Source organism: Corvus brachyrhynchos, unplaced genomic scaffold (assembly GCF_000691975.1).
Source record: "Corvus brachyrhynchos isolate BGI_N302 unplaced genomic scaffold, ASM69197v1 scaffold52, whole genome shotgun sequence".
Lineage (NCBI taxonomy): Eukaryota > Metazoa > Chordata > Aves > Passeriformes > Corvidae > Corvus > Corvus brachyrhynchos.
The window spans coordinates 538296-558648 of record NW_008237221.1 but is presented as its reverse complement, the minus strand read 5'-3'; the positions used below and the strand labels follow the sequence as shown (position 1 = coordinate 558648).

The 20353-nt window shown below is 40.2% G+C and overlaps 1 protein-coding gene across 3 annotated transcripts in view; it reads right to left on the bottom strand.

The window, feature by feature from the left end:
- Positions 1-20353, bottom strand: part of DPP6 (dipeptidyl peptidase like 6) — a 540742-nt gene that overhangs the window by 278855 nt on the left and 241534 nt on the right. The gene's annotated exons all lie outside the window — the stretch shown is intronic.

Genomic DNA, 20353 nt, shown 5'->3' with positions numbered 1-20353 from the left:
TGAAGTTTCGTTTTTTTGCAAGTAGAGGTTAATTTTCACTGGCAAAGAAGCAGAGAAATTGTACAAAAGGTTTATGAAAATCTCCTTAGGTGACTTTGTCAGATCACCTCCGTGTTATGTTTCAGTACCATTAGCATTCAAGCCTCAAGCTCCAGCTCTAATAGATGCTGAAAGATTTGCAATATTACCCATACTTGTGAAGAGGCCCAAACTTTTTTCTGTAATGAACACAGATTGCGCTACAGCAAAGCTCTGCCACTCAGCAGCGGGGCTGCTGCAACGAGGTGATTCACAAAAATAAATTGGCAGCTACTACTGAAGTAATTTGCAACAGGGATTTTAGTGCTGGTAAGCACAGACAAATGAAGGACCTTTCATTGAGAGACCTCTGTGAGGTTATGCTGGGGAGACAGGCAGGGTGGGCACCCTGTCTCCACAAACTTGGTACTCCTCTTGGTTATTCACAGCTCGGTCTGGGAACAGAGAAACACCATGAGGAGTGAGGGCTCCATTCAGTTATAAAATTCAAATTTAAATTAATTTTTCAAGCTGCACATGCTCAGTAAGTGCCAGTTGCTCAGCTCCTACTGGCTTTGGGTATGAAAATTCTAAATGGCATGGTTTGAGATGGGGCAGCCAACAAGCATGTGAACTCTCATGGCCAAAGCATGGGGATAATGCCAGTTCATGCAACAAACTGGTATGAACAGCACAATTCCAACAGTAACTGGACTGAACCAACTTCCCTAATGCCATTTACATGAATGCCTTGTCCATTCAAAGATTAAAACTGAGGCAAAATATGAAGAGATTTCTTTCCATTCAGATAAGTGCTCTTGAACACAATGCACTGCCATCAAGAAGAGTTAAGCAAAGTCTCAAGGTTTTTTCTGGTGTGATCTGAGACAAAAATCAGTTTACCAAACACAGAAACTTGGTCACAAGCCATCCCTTTACCCTTACACAACTGATGAATGCTTTCCTTCTCTTTGTAACTCTTATGTATCTCTAAATCAATGACACTATGACTTCCCTTACTTAGCTTGCTGAGATCGAATTAGTTCCATAAAACCACCTATATTCTGTTTTTTCAGAAAAGTGTAGTGAAAGGCTTTGCAGAGAGTTTTGTTACCAGTTTTCCTCTCAGCAAGGAAACATCTTTCCTGCTGTCACCAGGCACGTGTGTAACACGTGGTGGGAACTAGGAACCGAAGAAGAGCTGCTGCATCCTGGAGAGGCATCTTCTGTCTACCAGTCTGTAACAAAGGGAAAGTCTTGAAGTTCAGATTGCTGCTGGATTTTTCCCTGCATTATTTAAACCATTTGATCATTTTAAAATACTCCTTTTGGATGCCATGAACTCAGAGCCATGCAGAGAAGCATGTTTTAAGGCAGACTTCAGTGAAACCGTAGGGATTATTGAACACATGATAAAGCAGAAACAATCCCACGTCTAAAAAGCAGAAGGAAAAGAAACAGGCAAAAGAAGGAAAAAATTGTGTTGGCATCACAGATTGATCCATTCCATTTAGCCAAGTCAATGTGCTGGAGCCCTCTGCCCTGCCCTGCCCACTGTTGAAAGAGCAGTGGAAGAGAAGTATTGATAAAATTGTGGTAGAAGCTGGTGTGCAAATACATCCTGGTGGCATCCTGGCATGCATGGAAATTTAGAAGGGTTAAACATAAAGGCAACAACTCTGGGCTAGAGGAGTTGCTAGGAGATGGTGTCCTGCCTTGACATCATTCATCAGCCTGTGACAAACTGTTCCAACAGCTCAATAATCTTATGAGTCACAGGTCTGTGTGCCTCCACTTAGTGTGGAGAAAACAGCTCTCACCCAAAGGTGAAGCACTCTGCAGGCCTTTTATGCATTTTCTTGGATTAAATCTTGTTTTTAAAATAAGCAAGTGACTGTGGTTTTGCACAGGCCTCAGTAAATTCTACAGAGCCCAGAAAAGTTATAGAGGTCATCTTTACATATACAATAAGAGCAGTACTGATGCAGCACTTGTGGCAGTCTGGAGAACACTACTCTGAGCCCGAGTCAGGGTTGGTTCAAACCCACTGGCAGGATTTCTGGTCTTGAAGTCAGAAAGAACAAAGGGATTCCAGGCAATAGAAGCCAGAAGCCATGAAAAATGAGTAACGTATGGATTATTGATAGCAGTGCCTGCACTGTGTAAAGCAAGCTACCCTTCGAGAGAGCTGACACAGCGAACAAGGTTGTGGCTGGAAGGATGCACTACACCACTGGGTTAGTCCCGTTAACTTTGTTAATACTTGCTGCCATCTTAAAATAAACTCAAACTGAATGGCTGCAGGTTGTACTGCTCCTACTGCTGGTGGCAGCAAAAATGACTCCTGTGACAAAACACCAGTGGAGGAGCTTAAAGAAACAAAATCACAATATTTGTGACCAGTTATGCTAAGAGAGGAAACACAGCCTTGTCTTTAAGGAATACATGACAAATCTGGGTGTTTTCTTTCAGTCTTGCTCTGTCACATTTGACAAATCACTTCTCCTGCGATTGTGTCATTCATCCCTAAGGCAAGGATACGGATGTTTCCTCTCACATTCTTTCATCTTTTTAGATTTCAAATTCTGCAAGGACAGATCATTTCTTTGTCTTTATCATTAATGTAGTATGCCAGTGCTTTAAAAGCATTAATGGATTATACCTTCGCTGCACCTCCCATGCTTAGCACTAATAACAATAACCTCCTTTTGGGAGATGCAATGTTGAACCACAGCCCAAGCTGACTGATGTACCCAAGGTCACACAAGAAGACTGCAGCTGGGCCAAGGCTTTGACCCCAAGTCAAAGTCTACACTTTAATCAACAAAACCAGATAAAACATAGACTGCAGCTGGGCCAAGGCTTTGACCCCAAGTTTTTGCCCCACACTTTAATCAACAAAACCAGATAAAACTTTAGCCAAGTCAATGTGCTGGAGCCCTCTGCCCTGCCCTGCCCACTGTTGAAAGAGCAGTGGAAGAGAAGTATTGATAAAATTGTGGTAGAAGCTGGTGTGCAAATACATCCTGGTGGCATCCTGGCATGCATGGAAATTTAGAAGGGTTAAACATAAAGGCAACAACTCTGGGCTAGAGGAGTTGCTAGGAGATGGTGTCCTGCCTTGACATCATTCATCAGCCTGTGACAAACTGTTCCAACAGCTCAATAATCTTATGAGTCACAGGTCTGTGTGCCTCCACTTAGTGTGGAGAAAACAGCTCTCACCCAAAGGTGAAGCACTCTGCAGGCCTTTTATGCATTTTCTTGGATTAAATCTTGTTTTTAAAATAAGCAAGTGACTGTGGTTTTGCACAGGCCTCAGTAAATTCTACAGAGCCCAGAAAAGTTATAGAGGTCATCTTTACATATACAATAAGAGCAGTACTGATGCAGCACTTGTGGCAGTCTGGAGAACACTACTCTGAGCCCGAGTCAGGGTTGGTTCAAACCCACTGGCAGGATTTCTGGTCTTGAAGTCAGAAAGAACAAAGGGATTCCAGGCAATAGAAGCCAGAAGCCATGAAAAATGAGTAACATATGGATTATTGATAGCAGTGCCTGCACTGTGTAAAGCAAGCTACCCTTCGAGAGAGCTGACACAGCGAACAAGGTTGTGGCTGGAAGGATGCACTACACCACTGGGTTAGTCCCGTTAACTTTGTTAATACTTGCTGCCATCTTAAAATAAACTCAAACTGAATGGCTGCAGGTTGTACTGCTCCTACTGCTGGTGGCAGCAAAAATGACTCCTGTGACGAAACACCAGTGGAGGAGCTTAAAGAAACAAAATCACAATATTTGTGACCAGTTATGCTAAGAGAGGAAACACAGCCTTGTCTTTAAGGAATACATGACAAATCTGGGTGTTTTCTTTCAGTCTTGCTCTGTCACATTTGACAAATCACTTCTCCTGCGATTGTGTCATTCATCCCTAAGGCAAGGATACGGATGTTTCCTCTCACATTCTTTCATCTTTTTAGATTTCAAATTCTGCAAGGACAGATCATTTCTTTGTCTTTATCATTAATGTAGTATGCCAGTGCTTTAAAAGCATTAATGGATTATACCTTCGCTGCACCTCCCATGCTTAGCACTAATAACAATAACCTCCTTTTGGGAGATGCAATGTTGAACCACAGCCCAAGCTGACTGATGTACCCAAGGTCACACAAGAAGACTGCAGCTGGGCCAAGGCTTTGACCCCAAGTCAAAGTCTACACTTTAATCAACAAAACCAGATAAAACATGTGTGAAAGAGCCTGGGAGAGGTTATTTTGTCTGTGCCTTCAAAAAACTAAATAAACTCCCCCTAGGCCGTTCCTGAAAGATGTTCCTCCAGGATGTTCTGTTACACCTGCAGTAGTGGGGATCCCACACTACTAAAAATTGATTCTATTCCCCCTTTGCTTAACATTGCCATTATTTCCTGATGTCCGATAAAATTCACCTGTTACTGAAGCCTGTAATTTCTTGCCATAATCACAATCAACACATGATTTGTAGCACTTCTTTCCAACACTTTTAATTGAGGCCTCCTTACAGTGTCATTATTTCTCACATATTGCACAATGATTTCAAATAAATTCTACAGCAACTCATTAATTTTCTGCTGCTGTAACCTGTGTGCCTGTCCTGTTGTCTTTTCAGCTGTGCACCTCCAAGAGGTGTTGAGTCTGGCTCTCGTCCAGGCTGGATAAAGCCCCTCAACCTCTCTTCACACAGCTCCTTACGCAGCCCTTGACCATCTTGGTGGCCACCCCTGGACTTACTCCAGTTTATTGATGTCTTTATTTTTCTAGGGATCCCCAAACTGGACACAGTGCCCCAGACGAAGTCTCAGAAGTGGTGGACAAAGGGGAAAGACTAAGTACAAAGAGCAGAGAAATTGTCCAGTAGTTAAAGAAAATGTTGCCCATTTTATCTACTGGTGGCCCAGGCTGCCCACAGTAGCCAGGAGATTTATTTTGTAATGGACATGACCAGAGCTGCTCTTGAATCCAAAAGAGAAACCCGTATGTAGTTCTGCCAAGAAAAGAATATCAAGCTCAAGAGGTATTCCTCCCATGAAGCATTATAATGCCAATTATAAAAATATATTTTGGTTTTCACTTCAAAATATATAAATGCACTCTCTGCCCTCCGCACACCAAAAAAAGAAATCAGAGTGCCAAAGATTTTTTCTAAATCATATCTTTAAATAGTATGAGGCCACTACAGTATCAGTCTAGTTTTGCTGATGAATGCTTAATGGTTTTGGCTCATGATTACGCCTCCAATGCCAGAATAAGTCAATAGGATTAGGTCCATTATGTCTCCCACATCTCTGTTCTGCACAGTTCAACTTCAATAAAATATATTTAAAGGATATTTACCTGTCTCCGAGGGGTGGTGTAAGGATAAATTCAGCAGTATTCCCACAGTGGACTGAAAATATATCTGAAATTTTCAAAGCCACCTAGCGGATTTTGATGTACCATTCCCATTAATGTCAGTGGGAAGTGTATATCTCAGAAATCTCAGCTGTAAAGCACTGCAATACACGAAGAATAATGGCCAACACAAAATTTAAGTAGGGAGCATAAGAAGATATACCTAAATCAGTGTTCCACACAGACGTTTTATTTCTAATTTTTATGTCCTTATACGCGCTAAGGGAAACGAAATCAGTAAAATGTGAGTCATCTTTTCTAATTACCCTGTTAAAATAAAAACTAATCAAATTATTTTTGGAGATCAAATGTAATGATTGCCTCATTAATATTCTCTCTTTTCCTCAGGATGACCACACTTACTTCATATTTTTATTAAATTAGTGGATTCTAGAACCAATTGCACAAATTGGCCTAATCTCCTTAGCAATGATTCTATATACTACATTTGGGATATTCTGCAGTTTGCAACTTGACAGGAAAGAACTTCTGAACATATTAGATTTGCTCCTTTTTGAGAAGTTTGGCTGCTGTTTAGAATAACTTGGGGAGTTGAAACTCTTGGTTTCTGTAAAATATTTTCCCAACAAGGAGAGCAGAAAAGAAAGAAGCAGCAAATAGGGGAAAAAAAAAACCCAACAAACCAAATGCCAAAAACCAATCAAACAAACAAAAAAAACCATGTTGGTTTCAATGTGGATAAGTGTATAGCACACAGACAGTGAGTAGGCTCTCCTGATGGACGCCAGCAGTCAGGTACACAGTCCTCTTACTTCTTGGAATGACAGGAATTTCTAAGCAATTGCTTTTGAACCCCGGGAAGCTGTGCAACATATGAGCCAGCAGCTGTTGCCATGCAACTCCTTCTCCAGGAAAAAACCTGTGTGCAAGCGATGTGAAAGGAAAATTCTCATTTAGGAGTATTTCATTCTAGTGTGAAAAGACCTCTTGAGTCACAAGGTAATGGAGAAACAGGTTTCTGAGGCAGAGTTTAAGCAGTAATCCTTAATGGATTCTACTGCACTTGGAAATATTTTGTAGACTCATAAGCATAAAGATTAAGTAATTTGGAAACAAGGCTCCCATTATCTTACAGATTAATTGAATAATGATATGTTTTAATAGGTGCTTATATCCTAATTCACAAAGTTTACAAAGATTTGCATTCCCTCCAAAGTTGCTCATCCCTCCATGCACTCAATTCCAGAGAGTTTAATGACTACGCTCTGATGACTTTTAACCAATAATTCCCCTGGAAACTCAGAAAAGCTCTGAAATGGTAACATAAAAATGAAACTATCTTATAAAAAAATAAAGAAAAAAAGCAAACAACATTTTACAACATTTTCAGAAGTAGAAATATCTCTTGCAATTTTTTCTGGTAAATACAGCTCCTCTGAATGAATATGCTTAAATCAACTGAACTATCAGAAGCAATAAAAATCTGTAACAAAAGAAAAGATAATGCAGTGGTAAAGGAGAACAATTTCAGCCCATCACTTAGAAACCATTAGCAAATTAAAAAAAATTAATGGAAGATTATTTTCAAGTAATAACCATTATTCTTACTCACTAAATTTTAACACACTCCCTGTTTCTCAACTACTCAGAAGCTTAACTCACAGGTGAGAGTAACCAGGGATTCTTAAGAAAGGTGTAACGCTGTTATTGGAAGCCTTTTGGTTTATATCAGAATAGGAGGTATGTGAATCCACACAGGAGGAATGGGAAACGTTTAATAAAAGATTAATAAAAGAACCTGAATGGTTCCAAAAGAGTAAGAATTCTGGTGGTCTGCATGAACTTGGGACAATGTGCACTGCAAATCCTCTTTGGCTTTTAGTTGTATTTCAAACTGCTACTTTTTTTTCAAAAACTAAGGAAAAGCAGATCCAAGTTAATTAAGATGAGCTAATTTGAATACAGATGCTAAAAATGTTCATTAACAGTAATTATTTTTAATTTATGAAACTTAAGACCAGATTCAGCTGAGGCTGGAGAACTCACAAAAATGCTCATAGGGCGCTGAGAATAAATTAACAGTGTTGTGCAACTGGTTTAGTGAATTATGGTTTGGGGTTTTTTTTTCTTTAGTCCCTTTTCTGAAACATTACACATTGATCATTGACAAAAGCAAGACACAAACCCAATAGATGAACACCTCTTTGACAAGAACTATCAAACCAGGCACTAGCTGGGACTCAGGCTGGACTTGGAACATGGATTTGGCTCAAGCAGAACACAAAATTGCAAATGATGACTGTTTTCCCCTGTGATTGAATTGCTAGGTATGAAATGGGTCACCCATCTACTCCTGTCCTCCTCAACAACAATGTAAAGGTAGCCTGGAGTGCTGGCACCAAAACCACTGAGGAAATGTATGTATGTTACATATGGTGGGGGAAGAGTGTGACCTAAGGATCCAAATTGCTATGAAAATGTCAAAGACACCAGGCTAGAGTCATAAATTCCACATAAAAGGTAATCTCACTGATTTAGAAGCTGGTTCCTGCTCCTGCCTCTGTTGTTAATTCAGGTACTTTGTGTCTGGTACTTGTCTTCTAGGGTTACCCTTTTATTGCTGTTTCGGCTGAAATACCCATTTCTAGTGAAAAATCTCCTCAGTGTACCTGAGGGACAAGGATCTGCTACAGCAGGCACATTTTGATAATAGGAACTTTCAGTAAGATGAATGATGCTGTGGTCCCAAAGCGTTCAGATCCACAAAAGCCCACTTGACATCCCTGGGGCAGAGTTAGCGCTGACGAGTCTATAGGAAACTGCAGTAGATTTTAAGTCATTCAGCGGCTCCTCTGAATTCTGACCTTTGAGGGGAAAGATATGCCCAATCTGGCTGTGCAAACCAGGAGTTCGAGAGCCACCCTACATCAAGATATCCAGTAGAGAGGAGATATAAATCTTATTAAAAACTTTGAGAGACTGACCAAGTCTATTAAGAAGACCCTGCTCATGAAAAATGACCATGAGCAATGCCAACGTGACCTCCATTGTTTCCAAGGATATAAGTAAACAATCCAAAGGGATTAGCCCTTCCTCATCTTATAGAACCCTCTACGTTTGCAGAGTCCTCCCTAAATCACCTTGACTCATTTATACTCTGAACAAGTCTTTAGGGTGAAAAAGATATGGAGGTCACTCCATCCTCTTTTCTCTTCCCCTTTCCTTTCCTTTCCTTTCCTTTCCTTTCCTTTCCTTTCCTTTCCTTTCCTTTCCTTTCCTTTCCTTTCCTTTCCTTTCCTTTCCTTTCCTTTCCTTTCCTTTCCTTTCCTTTCCTTTCCTTTCCTTTCCTTTCCTTTCCTTTCCTTTCCTTTCCTTTCCTTTCCTTTCCTTTCCTTTCCTTTCCTTTCCTTTCCTTTCCTTTCCTTTCCTTTCCTTTCCTTTCCTTTCCTTTCCTTTCCTTTCCTTTCCTTTCCTTTCCTTTCTCCTTTCCTTTCCTTTCTCCTTTCCTTTCCTTTCTCCTTTCCTTTCCTTTCTCCTTTCCTTTCCTTTCTCCTTTCCTTTCCTTTCTCCTTTCCTTTCCTTTCTCCTTTCCTTTCCTTTCTCCTTTCCTTTCCTTTCCATGGATTTAGGTCATCAGTTTGGCTACAGCAGACACACTCAAGCACTCAAAACCTTTACTAATTATTTTGTTTGGATGATAACTATAAATTCTATTTTTTCACGCTTAAGAATTTAAGAAGCCCCAGATGGACTTTGGGTATTATATTGAAGCTTCCATGTCAGGTATTTAGGTTTTCACTGCTCTAAGGAATTGGCTACCTCTGCCAGCTCTACATCAACATACACAGCAATAGTTCAGTGGCAGCGTGTTTTTGATGAGTTGAGTGATAGTTCCACAGTATCAATTATCTTTAGATTTGTGGAGCAGAGCAGAGGAAAGATGATGAAGCAGACTATAAGAGCTCTTAATGCAGAACTGCAGAATGTATAATTTAGCATTTATTTTATTGCCAGCGTTTTCTTTATAATGTGTTAGTGCACAAAATTGCCTATCAAATGCATTAGCAAACAAAAGCTATATAAAGACTCCTATAACCAAAAGGCAGCTTATGAATAATTCACATTTCCATGCATTAGGAGTCATCCAGATAAAACACATAAAGTGCACTTAACTTGTCCCTACAAAAACCTATAAATTATATGAATAATTATATATATATAATGTATATAATATCAACATAATATTTCAGTTACCTTAAAGGATAAAGTTGCTTTCTTGGATGACTTTGAAGACAATTTGCAAGCTTGCTCAATTTATGCTGACAGTAATTGCTGTACAGCTGCCTGATTTAGACAGAGGGGGAAAATGGATGCACTGTGCAAGTTACAATAGCAGAAGAAAAGCTGCTGGGCTACCTTTTGTGGTACCATTTGTACTCATTGACAGGACTACTGCCAGCTGTTCAATTATCTGTCCAGAATACTCCAGAATACACAGTGCTTTACTGGTGACTGTATTTAGAAAGAAAAAACCCTACTTTTGACTCATGTAGTACTTAGCAGTAGGTAAACACACATTTATTAGATTAACATGGAAGATTTGGGGAGTATTTCGAAATTATGGTGACAGTAGAAATTACATGTTTCATGCCCAAAAATATAAAAGTTATCAAGGAAATTATGGAGTACTCCGATTCTACACAGTTTTTGGTCCATTATCACTTAGAAAATAACATCAAACTACACCTACAAGCCTGCAAACACAAAACCACAAGGTTTTGTGTGCTTGTAGAATTAGCTGTACATATTCAATTTCAGAGGTGTTTTTTGCTTCCACACTGAAATCCACCCCTGCATTGGGGTAAATTAAAATGCAACAGCCACAATTCATGGCATTACTTCTGTGGGTTTCAAATTTTGCCAAGAAACCTTTAAGCAAGCACCAACCTACAACAGTAAACGATGACAGACATATCAAGTCATCAATGCAAGTGAAGGGAAATGAAATGGACAATTGTGGTTACAGGATTTAACCTTAAAACAGAGGTCACATTGCCTATAGAATATATAAAGTTCCCCTAATTATGGTTTTTGTAGGATGCAGCTCTTGAAAGAAGTGAATCATGGCTCATGATGTAAAAAGGGTCAGAAATTTTGTATTTATGCTCAGCTGTATAACTGAGACAGCATACAGCACAGACTGGGGACTCTGGCATAGGCACAGATCCCCCTAGACACATTCAGGACTGCAGGGCACTAACACGCTTCTAGGTAATCAGGAAATATTGCCATTATCCTCAGCTTACTTTCTTCTTTGGGACTACAGCTGACTAATTACCACAAAATAATTTAGGAACAATGACAGCATTTCTCAGTGCTCATTGTTTGAGAGCAAGTTCTTTGATGGAGTAATGAGCAAAGGCATACACTAATCACCTGTTAACTGGCAGGGTGCTTAAACATCATTTCATCTTGCTCTACAAAGGGTTGTGTGCCTTTGGTAGACTCAAGGGTTGAAGGCTGCTGAAAATGGGATCCAAATCTCTATTCAGTTAGAATCTCACATGATACAGCCTCATTTCCCTTTGACTGCAAATATTAAATATTTATGTCTTCTCTTTCATCTTGTGATTTTTGGGTAGGGTATTTATGCTCTAGAATGAGTGTAACAACAGCAAAATTAAGATGCCACATACAGAAGTCACACAAATTATTTTCACACTGAATATTCAAGAAAGATTTGCTATACCAAGCAATCAAGTCTGGGTTCTTTCCAGGATGTAATTTTGCTGTGCTTTACTGAGGGGAGCACAATAGGGACTAATTCTGCTCATCTGCCCTCAGAGACAACATATTTGTGATTTAGAGAAGCAGATCTATTACCAAAGTCTGTAAAACTAAGTATAGGGAAGAAGTTTGCTTGTCGTCTCTTCATGTGGCCCCAGAACACAGAAGGCAAAGAGCAAAACAGTGAACATTTTGTGGATCTCCAGCTTTACCTCATCTTTCAGTTGCTCCCTGCTCACAAAAGTTTTGCTCTACCTTTCTCTTTGCCACTCTCCAGCTCTCTGTACAGAGGATCTGTCACAGACAATCCTAAACAGTTTATGAATTGTTACCTACATCCTCTCTCACTGCTCTTGCTTCTGACTGTCGTTGCAAACTCAGCTGAGACCCTGCAAAATATCATCATGTCCTCAAAAACACTAGAAATAGGATTCACAGAACTCCTCAGCAGCTTCTTATCTTTAATCTGATTTTTTAAATCCAGGCTTCTAATGATTTTCTGGTATGACTATATGTATGTGTGTCTGCCCTGATCAATTTTGGACTTGTGGCTACTCAACAAAATTTGACAAAATAAAGTTCAGCAAATATATTAAAAGTCCCACAACTTTTGTGCAAGTGGGCAGCCTGGCAGGGAAGACAGATGAGAGTAAATCTCTGTACAGAATGAAGTGATAGATGACAAATGCAATCATGGTAGTAGGCACTGGAGAACTTACTCCAGAGATCATCCACAGCAGAGAGGATTCAGAAAATTCTCTGACTACAGAACTATAGCTTGTAAATAAAGAAAATTCATTTTTACAAGGTTACTCAGATACACAATACTTGGCAGGGAAAATCCTTAATCTTCTGTTGCAAATAAAGGATGCACTTAACCTTTACAGAAGACATTTCACTTGCCTTTACTTTTTTCTTTGTCAGTGAATCTGACTTTTAGTTAACAGATGAATTTTATAAATTACATAACCAAAGAGTAAATGCTTAGTGCTTATTACAGAGTGCAGAAAATAAGACACAATTGGAGTGACTCTCTGAAATATTTCAGTGAGATTGTCAGCTGAGGGCTTTTGGTTTTTTGAAAAGTGCAGGATTTGGAAAATTGTGGAAGGCTCTAGGTCTCTAAAAGTAAAAACCACATATATATCACAGAATAATAGTAAAACCTATTTTTAAACCTCTGGTCAGTGTAGGAACCTTCTAGTGAGTATTTGTAGACAGTTGGTAGGTATGAATGCCATGGATAAGCCAAACATAAAATTATGCTGAATCCTAGAGGGTGCATTTTTAAAAAAGCTACACTTCCTTCTGTTAGTCCTGCTGTTATTGACTTGGTACACGTGGGGTGGGGTTAATATACATCTCTCTGTTGGTGACCCTAACAGAAATAACAGTGGGGCAGATGCTGTATTCCTTTCATAGCCCAAATTTCTATGGAAATTCCTCCAGCCACAGAGTCCTAAAACTCTGATTTCCTTCATACTTGTGTAGAAAAAGTATCCCTATTGCACACAGTGATTCAGCAGAGAAATTCCAAGATTCCTCAAGATTATCTTAGCCTGTTATTCACCCAACAAGACAAAATGAGAACATTAGGCAAGTCAAATTTTGCTTTGAGGTAGAGATTTTTCAAGGGTGTTTCACTGTCGCTGATCTATGCACAAATCTAATCCTGATCACTTCTGTGTCTAAACCTTTCTCCCACCTCAGCGGATATTATTTTCCCAGTTTCTTTGTGCAGTGTGGGAGTGTTATTAGAGCAAAGGGACCCGTAGCCCATTGGTCTGGGGAAATGGTCTGAGATTACAAAACTGTGCAAGGAGGTGGTGACAACTGCAATGCAACCTCAAACCAAGCACCTCGAGAATAGGCTCAAACCAGCAGTGACCTGTTTTTCTTGATTAGATTTTGCAACAGCAAGACCAGACAGAATTGCAAATATAAAGGCATCTGTCAGGAAAATGAAGTCTCAGTATGGATTTCAGTGAGTCTGTAGCTGGAACAGGAGTTTTAAAATATTTATGGGACATTCACAATTCACGAGTTATAGGACATTCAACTTATCAAAATCTCCAAACAGATATTGGAGTGTGCCTTCTATTTTAGAAATACATAGCAATTGCTTTATGGTAACAACTGAAGTATGAGGATACTGGGAAATAAAACCCTAACAACCCCCAAAACAAGCAAACAAACAAACAAAACAAAAAACCCAAGCAAGCAACCAACCAAAAACCACACCAAAAGACAACCAAAAAAAAGCCCCAAGGCATAAAAGGTTATTTTGTCCCTGAAAAAAAAAAAAAAAAAGAAGCCTACCACAGGTGCTTAACAGTACCTCTACCCTAGTGTTATTTTAACTCTCTGCTCAGGCATCACTTCACCTTAGCTGCCTGCCACCATCCTTTAATTTTGATCAGACTTTTCTGAAATCTGGCATGTGGCTGTGATGGAGAACAGCCTTGATACAGCCCGAGACAAACTCCAGTCACAAGACTGGGCTTGCACAGCCTTGGGAAATGTAGCCTTAGGTCTCAAGCACAGTGTTGGGGCTTTGAATGAGACTACTGCAGGTGCCTTGTGCCTCTGGAGATGGGAGTAGGATGGTGCTGGTCTCTTGGCCAAAGGGATTGCAGAGGCCCAACTCCATTGTGAGAAATTTGCAAAACCAGAACAAGAGGGTTTCAACCCCTTAACAGGAAAACAGAGGAGCCTTCATCTGGGTCAACTTCTCTTTCCAAGTTCCCTATGAATTTTGCCATGCTCGTGTACCCCAAGCAGCACCACTCATGTATCTGATCTCTGCTCACTGTAAAACCTCTCTTTGTGTCCCTGGGTTATGAAGCTTTTTATTCTCTCACCCTGTGCCAGCCCACCAGCTATGCTGGTTGCCCCAATTCTGTGTCCTGTGGCCTTTTTTCAGTGTCAGGGTGGTCTTATGACACTGCATTTGACAGACACCTCCTCAGTGCTAGGGCAAGAGCTGAACACTGACATTGGGGCTGGAGAAATGCACAGCACAAAGAGAGAGCAGCACACAGCAATGGCTCGTGTTACACATCCACACTGATCAGAGCAGGTGGGGATCCTTTATAGGCTTCTCATGGACAGGTGGTTTTCACACTTCAATCATTCCCTCACAATGTGCAGATTTTTGCTTCAAAGGTTTGGCAGTGTTGAAAAGGGATTTTTCAACCTACACAGAGTTCATTTAAGTTAAGAGAGGTTCATCTTCCCCAAGTTTGTACTGCTGGAATGGCTTTGCTGCTACAGTGTTCAAAGTTCTCTCTAAACACCTTTTGGTGAAGCAACACAGCTCTCCTCCCTGAGGAGGACTGCTGCACTGGTACATCCATAGCCATGTGTAGTGTGAATGTGGGGTTTTCATGTCTGTGTGTGTAAGGAAATATATTTATGTGTATATATATATATATATATATACATACACATAAACAGAATTTAAATATTTAGGGACTCCACTTCTGAATTCACCTTTTGGTGAAGCAACACAGCTCTCCTCCCTGAGGAGGACTGCTGCACTGGTACATCCATAGCCATGTGTAGTGTGAATGTGGGGTTTTCATGTCTGTGTGTGTAAGGAAATATATTTATGTGTATATATATATATATATATACATACACATAAACAGAATTTAAATATTTAGGGACTCCACTTCTGAATTACATTCAGCACCAAGAACTCCAGATCTATGTCAAACTGCTATTTGTATATGTAGATGTATGTAAATTCTTTGCCTTTTTTCTATTCCTCCTCCTGCCCCCTGTATCAAGTTTGTGAGCATAAGAGGAATCCTTGCCTGCAGCACTGGGCTTGCAATGAGGGGATTTTGCTATTTATGAAAAGCCCTTTTGCATGAGCCATCCCTCAGCCAGGGTTTGGCTGAGTCCCAGGCAGGCTGGAATTTCAGCTCCATTCCACTGCAGGGAGGCCAGAGGACAGATTAGGGTTGGTAAGTGAGTAATGGTCTTTGATACTGTGTCAAGCCATGTAAGAAAGTTATCTGAGCATGCCAGGAGATTATAAATGAAAGAACCACTTCAGAGATGTGGGAAGAAGAGACCTGTGAGACTTAATGATCCAAAGAAAATCCATCTTCTAGTTAGGAGATGAATCCTTAGATGACTGACCTAAATCCCAAATAATTCTGAACAACGGCAGAAAGACTGAGCTAAGTGCAGTCCTATCATTTAATCTTAAGTCTTTCTGTAGTACTCTATGTCTTAGTGAGCAAAAGATAATACAAGGAACAACAATCAGATATCCAGAATAATGTAACGATACATGAAGGAGCTTAGCATAGGCAAGTAATAGCTGTAGGCTTCATTTGCTCTGTTTAGTTATGCTAACAGAAAATAAAGATTTCCAGAAAAGATTAGAAGCAAAGAGATTCAAAAGAAGTGGCCTGGAGCTTTCCATAGGCAGAAGTCAGAAATCCAGCTGAGTTACAAATCAGTGAATAAATATATTCATTATCTTACAGAGAGAAAAATCATATTAGCAGAACGGGTATTTGTTTACCATGGTTGTATTAAGATAATTTAATAATACCATATTTAGCTGCCTTAGAGAAATTAAGCTAACTTCATACAAGTTTTAGAAAATAAAAGGCAGATTGGTTTGTACCAAGTCGGTATTCCTCAGCATTGAACCTGCTTCACATCAGCAGATGGCCTGAAACTTCTCATGAATCTTAACATAGACCTCTGAACTGAGGTAAGTCAGGAAAGATTTTCTCCACTATTAAGTTACCTGGTTGTTACTGTTCTTTTCCTGTTCTGAATTTAACAAATTCTCTTCTTTTTTACATTTATTTTCTTTATCACTTCCTATCCACCTAATCACACATTCACATATTCTGTGTGACTGTAATGCATGTATCTGCCACATCATCTCTGTATGACCATCTACTAAGAATGTGAAATTCAAAGTAAATTTGCATTTGCTAGTTCAAGAGCTCCACTTCCTTAGAATCTCATGGTTCCCAACTCATATCTGGAGTCTTCACAGCAAATTGCATCCTGGTGTGCTATTTGACTGATAAAGGCACTTTCAGACTGCAAACCATGGGCAGGTTCTGGAAGCCTTGCCCAGGTCCATCCCTTCTCTTCCATTACAGCACATCTCCCCACCTGGTGAAATGCCACTCCAAATTACTCTCCATGCCAGCCCTCTGGGCAGGGACACATTGAGGCTGCCAGGAGCTGCTGTGCCAGCCCCCAGCAGCGTGGTATGATTGTACTTCATGTTTTAATGCCGATTTTGCCCTCAGTTCCTTTGGGCTGGAGTGTAAAGGTGCAGTTTTCGAATCTAGAAGACTCGTGCAAGGCATCTAAGCCCATTTGTAGGCACTCACGAACGAGCTGGTTTTGAAAGGTGCTGAGTAACTCCATTGCACTCAGCAGTGGATATTCACAGCTCTGGGAGAGCTTTACCATCTTTTCCAAGGAGCCTAGCCTGGAAAATGAGGTTTGCCTGCCTCAGTGGACTGCTTCAGGATTAATTACTGCTTGTGTCGTCCTGAGAAATTTCTAAATGAAGGGCTGAGGAATGAATTTTGCCATAGGTGGTCTAAGAGATTGGTGTCTCTGGACCCATACCAAGCACTCTGCACAGACACTGTTTCTGCTAAAACAACATTAGCACTTCTTTATCAAAGCACTTCTGGTTCAAAAAGGAATTAAGAAACTTATTTTTTTCCTAAGAGGCATCAAGCTAAAATATAATAGAGTCTGCAAAGCAGTTAGATGCAATACCATTGCAGGCTCATGAAGGCTGGAACTCATTGCAGCTGCTGCTGTTTAGCCTCACCGCATAACACAAAAACTAGAAACTACATCTCTGAGATTGTTTGCCCTCTTGTCAAATTCAAAGACTATTGGATCTTGGGAATTAGTGAGGGAAAACAGCCCCAGCCACTCCATCATTCAGACCACCTTCTGAGTGATGCAAGACTGTTCTCCTAAATCAATATTTTAGTGTTTCGTCTAGGTCAGTTGAAAATTTTTATATAATAGCAAAGGGATTTAGTTCCATCTCCTGTGAAATATTTTATAGCTGAAGTGATGTTATAGGCAGTACAATTTGCTTTATATTCAGCATACATTATTCCATTTAAAGTTCCATTCCATAAGTGTAAATTAGACTCCAACTTGTTATGACAAATATTTTCTTGTTTTCCTCATGTTTACATCTTTCCTAAATATGTAAACTGTTATAAACTCACATCCACATCACTTGTCGTTAAATCAAAGTAGTTTATGCATATTTTAATGTTCTTTCTTACACTAATTGTTCCAATCCTTTGATCATTTCTTTCACTCTGAGTGTATTTCTATGAAAGTGTGCTGAAGGAGACAAAAAAAAAAATCACAGCAAAAAACAAAACAAAGAGACAAACATGATCTCTGGATTTGATATGGTAGGAAGAGAGGCCAAGGGGATCTCTTCAAGATATTTTTAGAATCACTTTTATCACAAATCAAAAGGTAGAGTCCTCTTTACTTTGTGCTGGTGTGCAACAGGAAGACAAGAAATTATGTGAGGAGAGAATGAGGAAGGAAAATAGGCACAGTTTAGATACCTGAAGGGTACCAGCAGCAACAGAGCCACCCAACATCCCCTGCAAGGCAGAAATCCCGGGCACCAGGCTGAGCCCAGACCTGCTTCACCCTGAACACTGCTGGTGGGACTCCCACAGGCCCCTGAGCACTCAGTGACAGGGAAGAGGGAGCAGAATCACCATCAGGGCAGTCCCAGCAGTCAATGAAAGAGCCTGAGAGTCTTTAATAATGAATTGCACAGAGCTTACTCTCTCTGCAAAACCTTCACGAGGTGTGTCTGGCCACTCAGACGTGGCCCTGGGAGCATCCCAGTGGTTTTAAAGTGCTTAGGAGCAGAAATATGAAAAATGTTCTCTGTTTGTACTATTAGAAGTAGTGGGGAGATAAGAAACAGGAGGAAGACTTTCCACAGAAAGAAATAGCTGGCCTGAACCAAGAAAAAACAAAAAAAAAGCTAGTTCACATTCAAAAGGCAAAAATTGATCGAAGAAGAATCCATAAAGAGTTTATAAGTCACCACAAATCCTATGGTTTGTGGGAAAATAGCCATGAGTCTTTAAAGAAAATAAATCTCAGCTTCATTTTATTATTTTATTTCTTTTAAAATAATCTGAATTTATTCTAAGTAATATATGCCATTATTGCTTTATTTTCTGAGCAAACAAATGATTCTGGCAGGCTTGACAGGGAACACAGCTACACCTAAACACTGGAAATCTGTATGTAACATCTATTTAGGGCACCTCTGTGAAGAACTAAGTGTCAAAAACTTCAGTCCACCCTACTGTGTTTTTCAGTTGCAGCTATCTATCAGTGTTCAAATACTCCAGATGGGATTGCTCTTCACCAAAAAAAAGACAATGCAAGAAGACTTTTTGCCCCACCAGTTGCTGTACACATCCTGAAACTGCAGCAGGTGTGGAGAGCAATATCCCATCTCCTTATTGTCAATCAAGTTACTATTTCAGAGATACTTATTTCTCAGGAGCAGCCCCACAAAGGCAGTAAAACCTGAAATTCAGAGAGCAGCCATAAACCTGTTTCTTTTGTGTGGTCCAGAAAGTGCTTGCTCCAAGCTTCATGGGGAGCAACAACAGGACAAGAGAAGGAATGGCAAGAAATGCTCACTAGAAACCCTTTCCAAACTCTGCACGGGTCAGATCCTTCAAACCAAAAGATCCTAAATTTTAGCATTCTATTGACTCCTCAGCCAGGAGTCTGCCCATATTCCCAAAGGCAACACTAAGGCCTTCCTCCCTCTAATCATTCAGCTCTGTACAAGTCCAAAATCTAGATGGGAATATGATCGTGGGGTACACCAGCATAACTTCCTTTTTTGTCACTGCACCTCTTTATCCTGTGAGAACATCAGTGGGATGCAGCTCAGCTACTCTAATGCACTAACACAACAGAGGTGTTCAAAACAAATGGGTACTTTTAATTACAGAGAGCTTTCCACAACAAAAAATTGCTTTCCCAGATTGTTGAGACTGGGTCAACATATTAAAATAGACCTTCTCAGTCTCTGAGGCTGACAGAGTTAAGCTAGATGCTCTCAAATGAATCCCAGAAGGTCTCGTCTCCATCCACTCTCCTGGTTAGATATCTGTGCCCTCTTGGTCTTTTCACCAGCAGGAGGGTTTCTGCTGACACCGCTCAGCTCCAGATGTTGTTCTTTCCTTTGTGCAGAAAAAGGAAAGAGCACTTCCTTTTTGTCAGTGAGCAAGAATGATGGAATTAAGTTACCTCAAAAGGGTGCAAGAAACCTCCCTTCTTTCCCCTTGTAGGTATTAGAAGGGAACAGAGTCAGCATACAGAAGTATTTTTCCTGCTTGCCTCCCATATGAGCTATTTGGAAGCCAATGGTAATAAAAGGAAATCATCACAGGAGAAAAATGTCCAGAAATTCAACAATGGTATGGCTGAAATGAGGAGAAAAGCCATCTAGGAACTGCTCTGGTAGTGAAATGGAAAGGAAAAATCTTCTGGATATTAACTTTAGAAAAACCGTCCAAAACTCACTGGAGGGGAAGGAAATGACCACCTTCCTGACCAGTTCTCCAGATTAAGATAACTTCAGCCTTGGCTGGAGACCACTCTGATTTTCACCATACATGAGGTGTGGGCAACAGCCAGTCATCCTGCTGGAAGACAGGAACTGGTGACACCTTGCCACACAGCACCCAGAGTAAAAGGCAAAGGGAGTGAGTCCTTAGATTTCAGCAGACACCAAAGTCTGCATAAACAAATTCTTTATGAACTGAAAGATGTGCCATTTTATTTACTGCCATCAGAAATCATTACTTTTACACGGCTTTTACACTCACCAAATTTGTGCGATTATGCAAACTTCTGCATTTGTGGAGGCATTCTGAATTATTAGCACCGCTTCTCTAATACATGCAATCTTTTTGCCAGAAGGACACCACACCATTAATTCTGTACCCTCTCTAAATGCAGCAATTATCTACCAAACAGTTATTCTGTGCCACGCTTCAAGGATACTTTCACCTTGCCACCCTCCAGTGCTGTTGCTGGGCAAAAGAGGAGAAGTCACAATTACCCTCTAGGGAAAG